The following is a 5,777-nucleotide window of genomic DNA, read 5'->3' as shown; positions in this document are numbered from 1 at the left end:
GGGGGGGGTGGGGGGGGGAGGTGGCTGAAGACTTGGACTGGTGGCGGCAAGTCTCACAGCAAAGAGAACTTAACTGAGCAAGCAGAAAGCTTTAGGAGGAAAGTTAGCTGGCAATTTTTCAAGTGGGTAATTTATTTTTGGATAACAGAAGATATTTTTAGTTCTGTNTCTCTCCATTCCCACACAAAAGTGAATACCTAAATGGATAAGTCAATCCTTAGATTTCCAGAACAATTTCTTCTTTACAAAGAGGTCCCGTATCTATTATGCCATCTGATCCTCATGTTATTTAAGTCATAGGAAATAGGAATAACAAGAATAGCAATAATATTGAATGGTTTATGCTAATGAAAGCCAATTACAAAAGAGCACATACTGTAGATTCCATTTATATGAAATATCCAGAATAGGTAAATCCTCAGAGACTATTGGTTGCCAGGGGTTGTGCAGAAGGGGTAATGGTGAGTGACTGCTAATGGAAACAGGGTTTCTTTTTGAGGTGATGGGAAAGTTCTGGAATTAGATTGTGGTGGTGGTTGCACAACCTTGTGAATATATGAAAAACCACTGAATTATACACTTTTTTTTTTTGAGCAGCAGGTGAAAGTTTGTTAGATGGACTATAATATCCGAAAGTAAGAATAGTAGGAAATCTCTCTTTACAGAGAGGGGACTTTTGAAAGTGAATACCCCTGAATTGTACACTTTAAAATGGTGAATTTTATGGACTGTGGATTTTACCTCAATTTTTTGGAATTGCAAAACAAACAAAAAAATTATACTTGCCATGTACTAAGAGTGCTTTGTACTCTTTAAAGCCCATGTACTAAAGGGCTTTAACTTGCATCAAACCATTTGTGTCTCCTAATCATCCTGACAAGCTTACAAGATATTCCCATTTCCTTATTTCATACATGAGGACACAGCCTTAGAGAGATGAACAGACCACAGTGGTGTGGCGAACAGACAAACACTAACCAAAATTCCATTTTCTGAACTTCCTCTCCAAATCAGATTCATAACTGTCACTCCAGCAATTCAAGGAGATATTTCCAAGTGTAATCCATCTGATAGCATTTCCTCTGTCTAGGTAAAAGGTCTTTATGCCTTTACCTTTTACGGTGTCTTTTTAAAATTAGGGTTCTTTCTCCCCAATTTTTGAGAGTTAAACATAACAGTGATTTCCCCCCTGAAAGTCCTTAACTCTCTAAACCACCTTTCTTCTGATAAAAAGCAAAGTTTCATTTCTTAGCTCCTCTCTCCAAGGAAGTCCCTGAGGGTCACACACCCGCAGCTGATTTTGGGCTAAACTGTGATGGATATCCCCTACCCACCCCTGCTCCAAGGGCATGATTACCTTGCCACACGGTTCCCAAAGGTTTTTGTTTACTCTGACCTAACAGATCGTTTGGATTACAAGTCAGTCAGTCAAAATACTAGAAAAGGGAAAGACACATAGCAGCAGCCTCTGTGATGGGTAAATCCTCAGACATTCAGAGTTGGAGCAAACATTACAGAATACGTTCTGACTTTGAGAATGTCATGGAGAATTCCAGGGTAGAGAGATGTTAAGTGACTTTCCCATGGCCATGGAGCTGGCAGCTGAACAGAGTCTGAATTCCTGACACTGTATACCATTGCCTTGATAGATTTCTCAAAGAATTTTCTATCCTTAAGACAGTTCCATTTAGTGTTACTGATATTGCTTGTTCACATATTACTGTGTGAACTTAACGAGTTAACAATGATACTCCGGGCATATCCATATGATGAATTATTATACAGTCATTAAAAGTTATGAGGATGAGAATTTATTGATATTTATATAAAATATGTTTTAAAAGGTTAGCTAAAAATAAATACAACATAATTCTACTTTTTTGAAAAACAAAAAACTATATGCATAAACATTTATAAATACTAGAATATGTACTGAAATTTTAGCAGAGATATCTCTGGATGGTATCATTATAGGTGATTACTTTTCTTCTTTGTGATAATCTATCTGTTCTAATATATTTACAATTTACTTTTGAAAACAGCAATTGTCTAGTTTTTAAAAAGTGAGAGGTGGGGCGCCTGAGTGGCTTAGTCAGCTAAGTGTTAGACTTCGGCTCAGGTCATGATCTCATGGTTCATGAGCTCGAGCCCCACATCTCTGCTGTCAGCACAGAGCCTGCTTTGGATCCTCTGTCCCCCTCTCTCTCTGCCTGTCCCCATTGGTTCTCTCTCTGTCAAATAAATAAAGTTTAAAAAAAAAGTGAGAGAGGTGCCTGACTGGCTCAGTCCATTAAGCATATTACTTACTTTGGCTCAGGTCAAGATCCCAGGGTCATGGGATCAAGCCCCATGTCGGGCTCCATGCTGNCAAGAGTAGGCAAAAGATTCTTAAATAGGACACAAAAAGTACCAAGTATAAAATAAGTAATTGATAAAAAGAACTACTTTGAAATAATGAAAGACACCATTAAGAAAGTGAAAAGGTGAGTCACAGACTGGAAAAATATATTCATAATGCATGCATCCAATAATGGACTCACATCCAAATATGTATTATAAAAACTTTTACAAATAACTAAGTAAAAGATAGACAACCCAATAGTTAAATGGGTAAGAGACTTGGGGTGCCTGGGTGGCTCAGTTAGTTGAGTGTCCAACTCTTGATTTCAGCTCAGGTCATGATCCCAGGGTTTTGAGTTTGAGTCCCAAGTCGGGCTCTGCACTGGCAGCCCAGATCCTGCTCGGGATTCCCTCTCTCTGGCCCTCCCCTGCTCATGCACATGTGCTCTTTCTCTCTGACGAGATCAGGCGTGTTCAGGGTGGTATGGCCATAGACATGCTCTTTCTCTCTAAACTAGAAAATTTTCAAAGTAAAAAAAATGGGTAGGAGACTTCAATAAGCACTCAAAAAAGAGGATATCCAAAATTCCCAATAGGCCTTTGTACCTTTTAAGATGCTTGTTGCAACTTAAAACCCACAAATGAGATACATGCTCATTAGAATGGCACAAATTACTTCAAATGGCAATACTGAATATTGGCAAGGCTGTAGAACAACTAGAACTCTCATGCATTTGTGGTGGGAATAAACTGGCACAACCACTTTTTGAAAAGCTGTTTGTTTTTACCTACTGAGATGAAACCCATGCTTACCCTCCAATCTAACAATTTCTCCTGTAGAGAATGTGCCTAAGGGAAGAGCAGGCTTGTGTCCACTAACAGAAACATATGGATGCCCACAGCACTACAATTCATAATCACTAAAAACTGGATACATGCAATGCCAATGAACAGCTGGCACTGTGATCTATCCACATAGTGAGATGCTATGTACAAACATGAGCTCCTGCTGTATGCAACAACATGGATAAATTGCCCAGACATGATGTTGAAAGAGCATGTGTGCAGCATATTCTGTCTGATCGTATTGGTAAGATGGGCAAAACTAATTTCTGCGGATGGAGGCTGGATTGTTGGTTTCTGGAAAGATGCAGAGGAAGAACAAGGCTATTAACTGAGTACAACTATGAGAGCCTTCTAAGGTGCTGGAAACATTCAATGTAACGTAATCTGGAGTTACACAGGTATATAAGTGGGTTAAAATTCATCAAGCTTAAGATTTTCACACTTGACTGGATATCATTATATCTTAATTTTTTAAAAAAGCTATTACAAATGGGGTGCCTGGGGGCTCCTGGGGGGCTCAGTTGGTTGAGCGTCTAAGTTCAGTTCAGGTCATGATTTCACAGTTCATGAGGTCGAGCCCCATTCAGGCTCTGTGCTGACAGCTCAGAGCCTGGAGCCTTCAGATTCTTTGTCTCCGTCTCTCTCTATCCCTCCCCTGTGTATGCTCTGTCTCTCTCTGTCTCTCAAAATAAAGTAAACATTAAAAAAAAATGGGGTGCCTGGGTGGCTCAGTTGGTTAAGCATCTGACTCTTGATTTCAGCCCAGGTCATGATCTCATGGTATGGCATGTCAGGCTCTATGCTGACGGTGCAGAGCCTGTTTGGGATTCTCTCTTTCTCCCTCTCTCTCTGCCCCTCTCCAACCTCTCAAACTAAATAAACTTAAAAAAAAAACAAACACACACACACACACACAAATTTTTTAAAAAGTTTTATTAAAAAGTGTCAGAGAAGCAAGACGAAAGCTGTTTATTAAGTGTTCAGATGATAAATATTAAGACTAAAAATTCAGAGCTTGAAAAATGCAGCTCATAAAAAAAAATGGCCAGGTTTCATTCACGGTAGGAAAGGACAATTCTGAGCTTTTCTTCTGAGAATGTTCACTATTTCCCTAGTCCCTTCCTAGTCTATTTCTCACAGGTGAACTGAAATGAAGGTTGATACACACTGAAACCCCAGATTCCAGGTGAGCCTCAGATCCCAACTCTAATCCAGCCATTTGTCATTTGTCAGGTAAGGGGCTGGGTTAAATATAATTTATACTTCCACATTTACAAAGGTATACAGGTATCACAGAGAAGAAAACACATGATTCCACCCTTTTGGATAGGAATCGGCACACATTAACAAACCGTTGATAGATGGTCATGCCGCGGTTTTCTCCTCAGCAAAATTAGAAGACAAAACTAAATTTGTTTTCTGCCATCTGCTAGCAGGTCTCTGAGTTTCTTTGCTGAGCTGTGGTCTTTCCTTCCTTTCCAAAGGCCCAGCTCACATCTCATTCCTATTCAGATGCTGGAGTATTTATAGAAAAAGAAGGTGTTACCTGAAAGAGTGTCAGCCATGCCTTTCCCCCAGGGCACTTGTTTTATTAAAGGGGACTTTAGGAGCATCTCGTGGCTCAGTTGGTTAAGCATCCCACTTCGGTTCAGGTCATGATCTCACAGTTCATGAGTTCAAATCCCAAGTCCAGCTCTGTGCTGACAGCTCAGAGCCTGGAGCCTGCTTTAGATTCTGTGTCTCCTTCTCTCTGCCCTTCCCCAACTTGCACTCAATGTGTGTGTGTGTGTGTGTGTGTGTGTGTGTCAAAAATAAACAAGCATTTAAAATTTTTTTTAAAAAATAAAAGGGGACTTCACAGACACTCAAGACAGAAATATGTGGGAGGAAGAAGGAGAGTTTACAAAAACAAGTTGCATTTGAAATGATCGTCAGGTTCCCTAAAATTTTTTGAGGAAATTCCAAGAAGCTCAGAAGCTTTTAGATAAACTGAAACTTAAAATTTGTAGCAAACCAAATCCCTTATTACACTTGCATATCATTATCTTACTTCAGCCTCACAGCAACCTGTGAGGTGGTCTGAGTCACCAATCCCATTTTACAGACCAAGAGACTGGGAAAAAGAAGCAAGTTTCACAGGATTAAGGAACTGGAGCTACAGGACTTAGAATGTGAACTTGAGTCACCTGAATCATGACCCCACACTGCTTTCCTCTTTCAGAAAAGCCTTTTATTTATGTAACTTTATTTTTATTTTTGAGAGTGAGAGAGCGGGGGTGGCCAGGGAGAGAATCCCAGGCAGTGTGGAGCCCAACATGGGGCTCGTACCCATGAATTCATGACCCGGCTCAAATCGAGTGGCAGACACTGAATCGACTGAGCCATCAGGTGCCCTGAAAAGCCTTTTAAGCAATATGGTTTCATGAGCCATCATTCCTGGAACCAGCAGAGAGAAATTAAGAGCTTGTATATGTAGACTTGCCCCTGGAAAATTCCTTCTCTTTTTCCTTTCCTCCTCTAGTTTTCACTGTAGTCTCCCTTCTGCTGTGTAGCCTCTTGACCCTTCAGAAGGTGCCAGTGGTAACTGCAAA

This window comes from Crocuta crocuta, unplaced genomic scaffold, assembly GCF_008692635.1.
Source record: "Crocuta crocuta isolate KB4526 unplaced genomic scaffold, BGI_CrCroc_1.0 scaffold132, whole genome shotgun sequence".
Lineage (NCBI taxonomy): Eukaryota > Metazoa > Chordata > Mammalia > Carnivora > Hyaenidae > Crocuta > Crocuta crocuta.
The sequence above is the reverse complement of the archived record's forward strand: the minus strand, read 5'-3'. Positions refer to the sequence as shown.